The sequence below is a fragment of the Tubulanus polymorphus genome, chromosome 7 (assembly GCF_964204645.1).
Source record: "Tubulanus polymorphus chromosome 7, tnTubPoly1.2, whole genome shotgun sequence".
NCBI classification, from domain to species: Eukaryota; Metazoa; Nemertea; class Palaeonemertea; order Tubulaniformes; family Tubulanidae; genus Tubulanus; species Tubulanus polymorphus.
This window is the reverse complement of record NC_134031.1, coordinates 6503343-6516134: the sequence shown is the minus strand read 5'-3', so window position 1 is coordinate 6516134 and position 12792 is coordinate 6503343. Positions and strand designations below refer to the sequence as shown.

Here is a 12792-nt window from a genome sequence, read left to right as displayed (position 1 = left end):
CTGTGTCGCATTAGACTGATCGATTTCACTATTATCTTAACCGTAGCGTGCCTATATAGTCTATGTGTTAATATTAACTTTCGGACTATTAATTCATTGAAAACGAGAGCAGAAAAAACACAGTCAATATGGCTCAGTTATTTCAGAATTTCAAAGTAGGCCTATATATAATTATATAATGCCGACACTAAAAGCCCCAGATCGTTGCTTGCTGGTGCAGGTTGAATGGAATTATTTACTGAACTGGAATTTCCTAACTGGATGTTTTATATAAACTGAAATTTCAGTGAATCTGCGATAATCCATACATAGAATATTCGTTACCCCGAATTTTGACTTCAAAATCCGAGGCCGTAATTCAGTCCCGGCAGGAGTGGTGGGTTAGTAGGGACACACCAAATAAATAAGAGATAAGCTCTGAATAATGTTGAAGGTATTAAAATGATAACAAGATGACGACAGCGATTCCGATCTCAAAAGCCTATTTCGGGACTTTGAAACCCGTGAGGTTTGTTCCTATACCATATGCGTTGCCCGATTATGAGACAGATATCAGAAGATATTAAATGAGGACTTATGAATCAGGAATTAAAATCCATTTTTTTCAAATACTATAAAGTTAATTCTTCAACTGGAGGTAACTCAACTGTTCAAAGACTGTTCTGACAAAAATTGTTCTGCTGGTACAAGCATTTATTCATGTTCACGGTCAACGTCAATAGAACAAATAGCTCACTAATATCACTGCATCGTGTCAATGTGAAATGTTTCACATATTATTTGATATATTTTCATGATATAGAATATCCATTCTATTTGTTTTGTTGTATGAAACCGGAACGTTCAATCATAAGTCCAATCTAATTGGCTCATACTCATAACAATGATAATCATATCTAATTTAACTCATTGTGATCGAAACTCACTGAAAATATTATTTAGATAAAACGAAACTTGCTTAAACTAGTGGATTAACATAGTGGATTTTCCATCTGAGTTCTATAAGGGTTTCTATTTTCAAGAAAATGAACAATTGAATCAAACGACCAATTGTAATTACTATACGAAAATTAAAATATCATTTGGTTTAATCTGATCACACCATTCTCGCATCAGAATTACCACGAGCACCGGCTAAAACTATTAATCTAAATGTGATATTTCTTGGTGAAGACAACTATTTCGAATCAGTTGCAATGCCGCCTACTACTGGCCTGATAATTCACATTATTTTGTAAATAACTTTCGCATGGTTCGCTCTTTCTTCGAGACCATGCATTTGACCGCTGTAAAGACTTTCTTTGTAGGCCTATACTAGAGCATTTTATTTATAATTCCGTAACATTAGGACATAAAGCTATATAGACCGATAGCGACCAGGCCATTCCGTCTACCCGATAATACCTATTGCACATGGACACTTAAACGAACTTCAATAATACACGCACTATACATCACTGCTGGATATTAAGAACACTTAAAAGTCAGTGTATACATTGAACATTCTCAGATTCGTGATTATTTGCTACTTATGTCCTTTCTAGTTATTACATGGGCATATACAAATCATCTTTGTTATCGATTGAAGGTGATATGGGATGGCTACCGGTATTTATTAGGCATCGTATTGAGGTTTTGCGCCTATGGTTTCGTCTTTGTAATATGCCAGATACTAGATTAACCAAACATTTGTTTCTCTATGATGATGAACAGGCCTTTATTGGCAAAGCTAATTGGTGTTCATTCGTCAAGTCAGTTCTAACTGAATGTAATATGGAATATTTTTATGAGAACATCTATTCTAAATACCCATCAAATCAAAAAGGTTTTGAATGATATTAGAATAATTTTATATAGAAACTATGCAATAACGTGGTCAAGAAATGTTCCTCTGCAATCAAAACTCCGTACTTATACCGTACTTAAGCCAAAATTTGGAACAGAAGACTATGTCAAATTACACACATCACGTTCAAACCGCTCCACAATAGCAAGGTTAAGAAATGGTACTTTCCCCTTGAACATAGAACTAGGTCGATACCGTAATTTGCCAATTGAACAATATGTGTTGCATGTACAGCGAATGAAGTTGAAACAGAGGAACATTTCTTGTGCACTTGCTACAAATACGTTGATCTACGTAATGACCTCTTTTCTAAGATCAATGGTATCCTAGAACTAGATATCAATCTTTTGTCTAATGCCGTAAAAACTAAAATTCTACTAAGTAATAGTCGTATCGTAAGTGTTTGCGGATTCATATCAGCCGCAATGAAACTTCGAAATTCTAAATTCTTTATTCTTAATCCAATGTCACATGTTTGTTGTACTTGTAAATGTCAATGTGTCTTGTAAGCCTTATTATAGGCTGGCTTGTTTATCGAGATGACACGTTAATAAATATATATATTTATATACACTAATACAGATAAAAGAGCTGACATTCTATCTTTAATTAGTATTCAATCACCATCACTCTCATATAGCAATAGATCCGCTCGCGTATTGTGAATCACTTTGAAAATAACCCGACAGTGGAAAAAGTATAATACACTGTGTCATAAAAGATCCAGTTGCGAGACGATACTGCGATTCAGCTAAACAACTTTTCCATCAATCCCGTTAATAGAAATAAAAGCAAAAATACATTTAGAATATATCAAAAACATTTGAATGTTTTGCTTTGCATGCTAGTAACAAAATAGATAACTGATTAGTGTTGAACCAGTTCCTTTAGGAATAAGATGAAAAGCTTATTTTGTGGTAGTAGTTCATGTCACGTAAATTCTGTTATGGCTTGTTTAACTGAAAACTTCAATAATATCTATAATGCTGGGTATATATATATACACGTACGTGGGTAAGATGATAATTGTTCCGTATAATTTCCTACCGGTAAACTTTATTCATTTATCAAAAGTTTTATTAATTCAATTTCGTGGTCGATTCCTTGGCGGGTTTTGAATTCTTAACGTCGTGTCAAAATGAGGTCCGCAAATTATTTGAGTAATTGAGTCTATTGGGTCATGGTGGAGATGGGAAATCATCGAAGGCTGGGATTCCGACATTCCATGTCAAAATGAGTTCCCGGAACTCACTGTTGCTGGGTTTTTTGGAAACGCTCGCCATCGAGGATGGGAATTTGATTATACTGGTGTCCGTTTTGTGCAAATCAATGACATAATAACCCAACATCGCCTATTCTAAGCCGGCTTGAAAATGAGGTTAAGTGGTTCCCGTGGCTTCAATTCAAAGAAAACATGTTTTCATCTACTTCAAAATTAAGCCGAAAACAGGGAAATTAACTGTATTTTCCTTATTTGTCGCATACACCCTTTATTTTGGTTTTATCGCCCGCGACAATTCAATAATTTAGTTTTATCGCCCGCGATAATTCATTATTTTGGTTTTATCGCCCGCGACAATTCAATATTTTGTTTTTATCGCCCGCGACAATTCATTATTTTGGTTTTGTCGCCCGAGACCATTCATTATTTTGGTTTTATCACCCGCGACAATTCATTATTTTTATTTTCTAGACTTCTAAATATTGAATGTTATTATTTTGACAATTTCATCATTTTTAAACGTATTTTTATTATTACAGTTTATTCAAGCAGTAAAGAACTCAATGACCCGGATTCACGTACGTACATAAATTAATATATATATATATATATATATATATATATATATATATATATATATATATATATATATATATATATATATATATATATATATATATATATATATATATATATATATATATATATATATATATATATATATATATATATATATATATATATATATATATATATATATATATACACATATACATATAAGGAAGTAATGATTCATGATTTTAATGCTTTTAATTGATAATCAATTAGCAATTACTTATTCTGTCGATGCCTATTGTGTCTGATACGGGGAAAACCAATGGTTTGGCTCATTTTACACGAAAGGGGTGTCATGTCTATCGTGCTGAGGATTTAAGTGGAGTTAATCCGTTAACACTATGAATTAAACTGGTTTTTTTTCATATTTTGATAATTTGCTCTTTTTACTTATCAAAGATTTTTTCTTTTATTTATTTTTTTCCTACTCAGGTAACGGTGACCCCTGATGTTCTGTTCTGGCCTCCTTCCTAACCTCCCCCCTCAGAGCAAAGTAAACTAGCAAATCTGAAATTTGTTTAAACTTCCTTTAAAAATGATTTATTTGAAAATCAAAAGGAAGTTAATTGCATAGATATGTGAGCGATATCATACTGCGTCATTCAGATAAACAAAATGTATCGTGAAAGAAACATCTTTCGTTTTCTGCTGTTGTTGATTCTATGTTTATTCATCACAAACACATCAGGTGAGTTAATCAATAATCGTTGGTTCCAGAGCTGTAAAAAATGTGGAAATCGTAAATTGTACGATTTCAATCCATAAGAGAGCACCGATGATAACCAGAGAAAGAAGGTAATTATTGTTGGAGAACAGCATTTGGAGAATATTTTTGTAAAATAATCTTCTTTTTGTCATTTCAGCGAAATGTTTTGGGAAGAGTTGTACTGGTTGGGAGTGTCATTGCAGTAATACAGCCGTGAACATATGTCCAATAAAGGGACAGAATATAGATGGCGCTTTAACGTGTCCGAATCCTAACACTGCATGTGAGTCTACAATAAAAACTCCGTATCCCTGGACACCACCAGGATGGACCGGACCAGCTTGTCAAATCGGTAAGTTTTCTGTTTTTGCTTCAGTAAACCGGGGTCAGGTCAAATATCACTGAACCTCGGATTTATATCAGATTAACGGATTAACTCCGTAAAAGCCTTTACAAAAATAAATCTTAAAGAAATACAAATGAATGATGTAAATGTCATTAGATTTATCTCAGATTAACGGAATAACACTAACACTATAAATCCGTATACAGATTAACGTCACTAATCCATACACGGATTAACTTCACTAATCCATAAGCGGGAAAAAATCTATTAGTAAAAATATCATAGATTCATGAAACATCCGGGAACTGTAAACGAACTGAGATCAACTCTTAATTATTTCATCGCGTAAAGAAAAAAAATGTTAGTTTTTTTAAATTCTAGTTGAAATTGTGAAATAACTTTGAATCAATTTGTTTTTGTTCGTTTTGAAAATTCGTGAAATAATTCAAATCTTTTATACACAAAATGTGTTTTGTAGGTAACATCGCTCGTGGTAAAACAGTTACAATGTCATCCCATTTGATAGCGCACGGGACTGGTGATAAATGTACAGATGGTCAGACGGATCGTGGGCCGGCTGGTGATCATATATGTCACATCTAAACGCCTGGATTAGAATTGATCTCGGAACTCAATACGTGGTACATAATGTTACACTTTGGGATAGAATAGACGCGACTGGTTGCACCGCTCAGTGGCGTGAGTATGAATTATCATTTTTGATTATTTCATTGATTATTTCGGTCAAATCTGAAAAAATAGAACTTTTAACTGGAAAAGTCTCGTTAGATATAAATCCCGTCTAGTAGATGAAATATCTTCAAAATTAACCAATTAATGATCGATTCTAGGAATCACAAATAAATATCCCGGACTCAGTTCCACACAGTTTTCAGTTACCCTACGTTTAACCAAGATGAGTTGAAATATTGAACTCTACCGAAATATCGAACTCTGAGTCATCAATAATCAATAGAATCAAACAGTTCGACAACAATGTGTCTGTGGTATCCATGGAAGACAACATCGTAAAAAATACGTTATTGGAAAATTTTGAATCAACTTTTTCAACGTGTCAACATTTTCAGTCGATAACTATACATTTGTGTTAGGGGCCGTGCGCCTGTCGAAAACAATAAATTTATTTTAATATTTCTTTTTCAAAAGAACTTGAACAGAATAGTTTTGCACCCAGAGCAATCTTTAGCTTCCCTGATTTCGTGCATTATCTTCTATTTTCATGGAGTAATCTGTCATATTTCAAAGCTTCTTAATTTTTCTCAGAAATACGTGCGCGCAATTTGGAAATTCGAGTTGGAAATAGCTCGAGTATTTCTACATCTAACCCGATATGTGCTTACCAGGGCCCCCCTCTCTGTGGTACACATAAAACATTGGCATGCAGCACAGGTCCTATAGTTGGACAATACGTCACCGTTCAACACAAGATCATTAATAAGAAAGAGTATCTCGGCCTGGCAGAAAGAGTATCTGCGCCTGTCGAAAACAATAAATTTATTTTAATATTTCTTTTTCAAAAGAACTTGAACAGAATAGTTTTGCACCCAGAGCAATCTTTAGCTTCCCTGATTTCGTGCATTATTTTCTATTTTCATGGAGTAATCTGTCATATTTCAAAGCTTCTTAATTTTTCTCAGAAATACGTGCGCGCAATTTGGAAATTCGAGTTGGAAATAGCTCGAGTATTTCTACATCTAACCCGATATGTGCTTACCAGGGCCCCCCTCTCTGTGGTACACATAAAACATTGGCATGCAGCACAGGTCCTATAGTTGGACAATACGTCACCGTTCAACACAAGATCATTAATAAGAAAGAGTATCTCGGCCTGGCAGAAATAGAAGTTATTGGGTTCAAATATATCGGTATGTTTACATGACTATATATATATATGTGTAAACTATAAAAAGTATGGAAATGGATTTTGCTTTTCTCGAAAATATTCAGTGACTTGTATATATAGAATTTACCCCCGAACGAAAAATTTTGAAATGAAAAGAAGTCTCCCTTTAATACCAAAATTTTGTTTTAAGCACCCATTCATTTAAGGATTATATTATTGTTAAAATTAGATCGATTCATAAAAATATTCAGTGACTTGTAATGGGAATATATTTCCGAAAGATCGAACGATTCATATTTTTCGTATCAAATTTGAATTTCTGTTTAGCACCTGGTGATTGCAGTAAGGGATCGAACTCATTTGGATGTATGATTGAATGTAGATGTTACAACAATGAAAGTTGTGACTATTTGAGTGGTATCTGTCAATCTGGCTGTTCACAGAATTACATCGGAAAGTGGTGCGAGTCAGGTATATTACACTGAATCACAGATTCCTAAGAATCTCACTCCCTATTCCCTGAATATAGTAACCAATATGAATCGAAAATGATACCAAGTCAAAACTACCGAAAGTAAAAGATCCTTACCCTTTATTTTATTTGATTCACCTGATATTAACATCGATTTCTTTTTCAGAATTTAAGTTGTTTTCTCAATTAACAAAATTTGTGCTGACAGATAACAGTGTAATATTCAGTTGGACAGCTTACTCGGGTTCTGTAGTAGATTCAGGACGTGGAACTGTCAGCGTTCTGTATCAAGTCGTTTATCGTAAGATATCAGAAAACACTTGGACTAATCAGGAAACTGCAGGAGTCCTTACACATCACACAATTACTGGTTTAACTCCTAATACCGGGTATAAGATAGCTGTTAAACTACAGAAATTAGTGAACAGTCAACTTATATCAACTGCGAGTCAGACTAGTCCAATACTAACTGTACAGACTTTGTGTGCAGGTAAAATATATTGACCTATTCTGGAGTTGAACCAAAACCTCTCATTCTAATAAACTCTTAATCATCAATTCAAACACAGAATTGTGTTGAACATGTTTGTTTTACTGTAGGTCCATTAAAAATGCTATTAGTTGTCGTCATCAAGTAGATGTAAATTCGTATTTTATAAGTAATTTGTCTGTTGCATATATTTCAGTACCAGGACCTCCCGCTTCTCTCGACTTCTCATTCACGAGGGATACATTGAAAAGTTAACTACATTGACGTGGACTGCACCAAACAGCCCAAATTGTGATGTCATCAATTATCGGGTAGGAATTCTCTTGTCCTAACCAGTAGAGGGCACCACCCGCGCCATACTGTAACGTGTCTCCTATCTATTTTCAGCTCACGTGTGAACCCATTAGTACAACCTCCACAACACCTTTATCAGACATAAAAACAATCAATAAACCTAAAATCGAAGGCTCCACCACAACTTTAGACATGACAACGTCACTGATACCTTTTACTAAATATAAATGTTCAATTTATGCCTGGAATAGAAAAGGTGAAGGGTCGCCTGCCAGCGTAAGCTTTTGGACAGGTTTGTAATTTGACCACAACGACCTCAAATTTCCACTGATGTCATCGATGTCAACATTGTCTGTACCGATATTTCAGGTAAAATAACCATTCCTCAACTGGTTGTCAAGAAGACAGCGGTAACAGACACGACTGTTGCACTTCAAATACCACGTGTTAATAACAGTGGTGACATCACGTAAGTGTCGTCCATACATTTATCCATAAATAACGCATGATTTTTTTAAACTGGATATTCTCTGATTTTCAGCGATTACGAGGTGATCGTGAAGAAACACGATGGACCAATCAACCGTCGCCGGAAGCGTGCAGTCAACCAATCACAGTACGTCTCGTACGGAGAAGCTAAACAGCGAGGATTATCAGTTTATATTACTGCAGTTCTACCACCGGAAGTGCCCTCTGAGTTTACAGTTGGTGATACACGTAACTATAGTGGTTGCTTTAATGCTCCTCTAGAAACTGGGAAATCTTACAGTTTTATTTTAGGAATCGTTGTCAATTATAACGGAGTGAGTTCATGTGTTTTAATGAAAATTGGATTTTACAATTTGGAGGTGATTCCAGCCATTTCTTTTTGATTTTTCAGGAAACGTTTCGGCATTATCCGCCAATAGAACAACAGCAAGAGAGAATCACTGTTAATGCACCGTCTAGTAAGGCAGGGATAATAGGTGGCGTTGTGACAGTTGTTCTAATACTGTTATTGGTTGCTGTTGCTCTATATATTGTTTGGAGGTACGAGCGAATAGTGGCGACCTCTATAGTCCAATGCAAATCATTTGACAATCGCCCAATGTCCTTATTCTCACAAAGGTTCCCCCTCATTCAGTTACCCACTATATGGACGCTTTAACTTTTCAGACGCGGTGGATTCAAAACTAAACAAACATCGAACAATGCAGATGTATCCATGGGGAATATTTCACCTTCCGATAAACGTATTGAAATACCTTTGGCGAGAGAAGAAGCAGAGGCTGTTTATGTGAATTGTCTTAAATCATCGAGACAAGAAAATACAGCTAGTGCAAATGCTGCATTTTCAAGAGGTTTGTCTAAAGACCGTGAGGTTTTGGAAAGTTGAAGCCTAATAATGTTTTAACACTATGATTCCTGTCTATATAGAAAGCTCCGCGTATTTCAATATCTATGACGATCCGAATGCTGTAGATGAAACGCAAGATGGTGAGGATCATCATTACGAAATCGCTTCTAAAGGCGCTACTATGATTTGTGACCTGTTGGGAGACACTTTGATGAAAAGCTTTGATGAGTGGAAGAATATGAATGAAGAATTCCAGGTAGAATTGTAGGGAGGTTGGGACTGCGCGTTGGTAAGACATTTGATTATTTTTGGATCTATTTTGTCTTTAGAGTGTTCTTAAGTTGAGACGAGGATTGAGCGCCTGCGCTGAGAAAGTGGACAATCTTGAGAAAAACAGGTTTCCAAACATTTTGGCCTGTAAGTATTAGCTGTTCATCATGTCCACATACGTTCTATCGCATTTAAAAGAACATACAAGAATTATTTCTATAACTTTTTGTCGTTCTATTGACTGAGCTGTGTTGTTTTTTTAGATGATTCGACTAGAGTTGTTCTGGAACAAACCGGTGAAGATCCAACATCAGATTACATCAATGCCAATTATATTCGGGTGATAAATCAATCCCACACTGCTCTTGAAAATGTTGCCATGTCCTCCTATTGTATATAAACAGAAATTCTGATTTTAATTTTCAGGGACTAACTGGTCACGTGATATGTATTGCTTGCCAGGGTAAGTCTCATGGTTCAATTATTGTTTCGTGTTACTTGTGCGCTCACTCATCTAACTTGCTCTTTCAGCTCCATTGCCATCTACAATCAATGACCATTGGCGGATGATTTGGCAAGAGAAATGTCCGGCTATCATTGTACTTACTGATCTGACTGAAGGACAAGGCAAAGATAAGAAGGTTGCAAATAAACTCTAAGATGCTGAAGCGTAAACAGGCAAAATGTAGAAAAATAAGTACTTTTGATTTTTATCTTGCAGGTGAAGTGCCATTTATATTGGCCAACAAAACTGAACACGAAAGGTCGATATGGAGATATAACAGTAAAAGTTGCAAAGAAAATGGAAACACACACTGAACCGGCTGCCGTGCATTTCTTGTCGATTACAAAGGTAATGATCATGCCATTGCTTTAACCTGAGTGGCCTAAGGTGTTGGTATTTCTGCTATCTATACAAGCTTGGTTCAGATATTGATTTTGACAACATGCTGACGAGGCTCTATTTCAATACCTTGTATCACATCAGTATTACGAATGATTTATCTTTCCCGATGAGTAACGTTTCATTTATTTTATAGCGTGGCCACAAACAAGCACATAATCTATCAGTGTTTCACTATCGAGGATGGCCGGATCATGGTGTACCGTTCCCGGCTTTATCTGTTGTTCGCATGCAACAGTTCATCAAACAGCGTCTTACCGACCCGGACCAGGGACTTGTGCTGATTCATGGCAGGTAAATTAATTTGAAATCTTCCAGTCCTTTACCGTTAAGGAGACGTGTAGAAATGTTATGGCTTGTTTTGTGTTCTCAGTGCTGGTGCTGGAAGGACAGGTTGTTATATCGCAACGGAGCAGCTTCTTGAAAATGTTCTTGATATATTCATTATATGCAATGAAATGAAATGTAAGTTCATCACATTTCTGAACTCATTAATACCGATTTTAATTGTTTTAAGCCCCATGAAAAATATGTGATGTCATTATATTGAAAGCTTTATGTTTTATTAACATTGGCAGTAGTTCTCATAAATTTTCCTTGGCCTTTTTTTCCGTGGCCATTTTTTCCTAGACAAATTACCTTGGCCATTTTTTCCTTGGCCATTCTTTCCTGGCCATTTTTCCTTGGCCATTTTTCCAACATTCTGGGGTTTTTTGCAACTAACCCTTAGCAATGCACTGTAATGAACAATTTACTTTGTTTTGCTAAATTAACTACTTGTAATCAATTCACTATAGAACTGTGGTCGATCCTAACAAAGAGTCCGGCGTGCTATTCTAAACTTCAGTGGACAAAAATCTCTTTCTAAAAATTATATTGCTATTCTTATATTGCTATGCAATTATATTCTTAGTCTTTATCCTTCAGCATGAACTCTAGGCCTGGATATATTTCGGATTCATTAAACTGTATCATGTGTGTGTAGAACGTTTGGGCGAAGGTATTATCCCCCTGGATCACGCGTAAAACAAACAGAAAACATATTTTCATACATAGGTCATCGCATTATAGAAATTGAACTGTTGACAAGTTGTATTAAATCTCTATAGATGAAACACTTTTAAGGAAAATACATTATGTTTGTTGTTTCTATGTAACTACTATCGACTTGCGCCTCGGGCTCAGTCAACTCGCCATCTTCATGATTGAAATATTTGATTAGGCAATCCTATCAAAAGTGGCGTAAATTCATACAAGCGAATAATTTGTTGTTTCCAAAGGTTTTTGTTACCGGCTCGTCTACACGGTAATGGTCGAAATTCCCCGGTAAAAATCCCCTAAGAAGACCCATTAAAGAGCTTATGATTTGCTGCCGCTGGTATGTTTTCGTTTGTATTCCAAAATAACTGGAATCGTTTTAAAGGATTTCTGTGAAAATTTTCAATTTTTCCCCACACGTCAACAAGTGCCTTTCAAATCAAGATCGATTCCTCATGCATAAAAACGATTGAAGCAATTTTTGCAGTTTTATTTATTTATGGTTTGATACGTCAAGATTTCAGTTAAAAGGGCAACATCATCGTTTATGTTAGCGAAGCTTGGTATACAAGCAAGCTGACAATAACAAGCCACTGAATTTTATCGGTTTAGGCTTTGTATAGCTCATTATCTATAGAAAGTCAGTGATTAAGTCCTAAGTAAATATTGCTCAATTTAAGAGAATTCATTGTACAAGCGATGACAGGCCTATGAGGCACCCGTAAATCAAAAATGTATTTCACGGATTTTGCTGTGCGATGCGATAAATTATTGAAACTTTTTATTTGAAATATCTTGGAAATACTGTTTGAAATTTGAAATATTATTTTACCAGTGCGATAACTTTTAGTATTAGTTTAGTATTAATGAAGTATTTCAATCTTTGGATAAACGTTGGAAAATGGCAGGGGGAAAATTGCCGCTAAATAAACATTAGAATTTGCAAGTTTTGTAGTAACTTTGAATTGTTAAATTTTACTGGACATTGGTGTATGCTGAATATCACGAACAACGAAACATATATCTCATAAAAACGTTGATTTTCATTTTCAACTTTAATCATTTCAATAACAATCAATCAATTTTTAAGTCGATTTAATTACCAGGATAGCGACTATATGCGTTTGTGCTTTTAATCAACTAGTTTCCGAATCCGTGGTATGTCGATCAAATAATAATTTTTAAGTCGAGAAAAAGTAAGATGCATTCTATCAACTAATTTCAATGTAAAGACTATAATGCTTCCTATATGAATCAATACTAAATCATTCATACCGCAGGCCACTTAATCTTAAGCTTGATTGTGAGAGGTGTTTAAACATAATGGTCACATGAGTAATTAAATGGTTGTGTCACAAAGGGAGAAATCTGCCTTAGACATAACATCCC

General features: G+C 35.2%; 1 long non-coding RNA gene across 1 annotated transcript; it reads left to right on the top strand.

Moving 5' to 3' along the window:
• The first annotated feature begins 7362 nt into the window (after positions 1-7362).
• On the top strand, positions 7363-8087 carry LOC141909001 (uncharacterized). Its single transcript, XR_012619657.1, has 3 exons — positions 7363-7561; positions 7758-7872; positions 7949-8087. It is a non-coding gene; the product is annotated as an uncharacterized LOC141909001 (long non-coding RNA).
• Positions 8088-12792: the final 4705 nt, after the last annotated feature.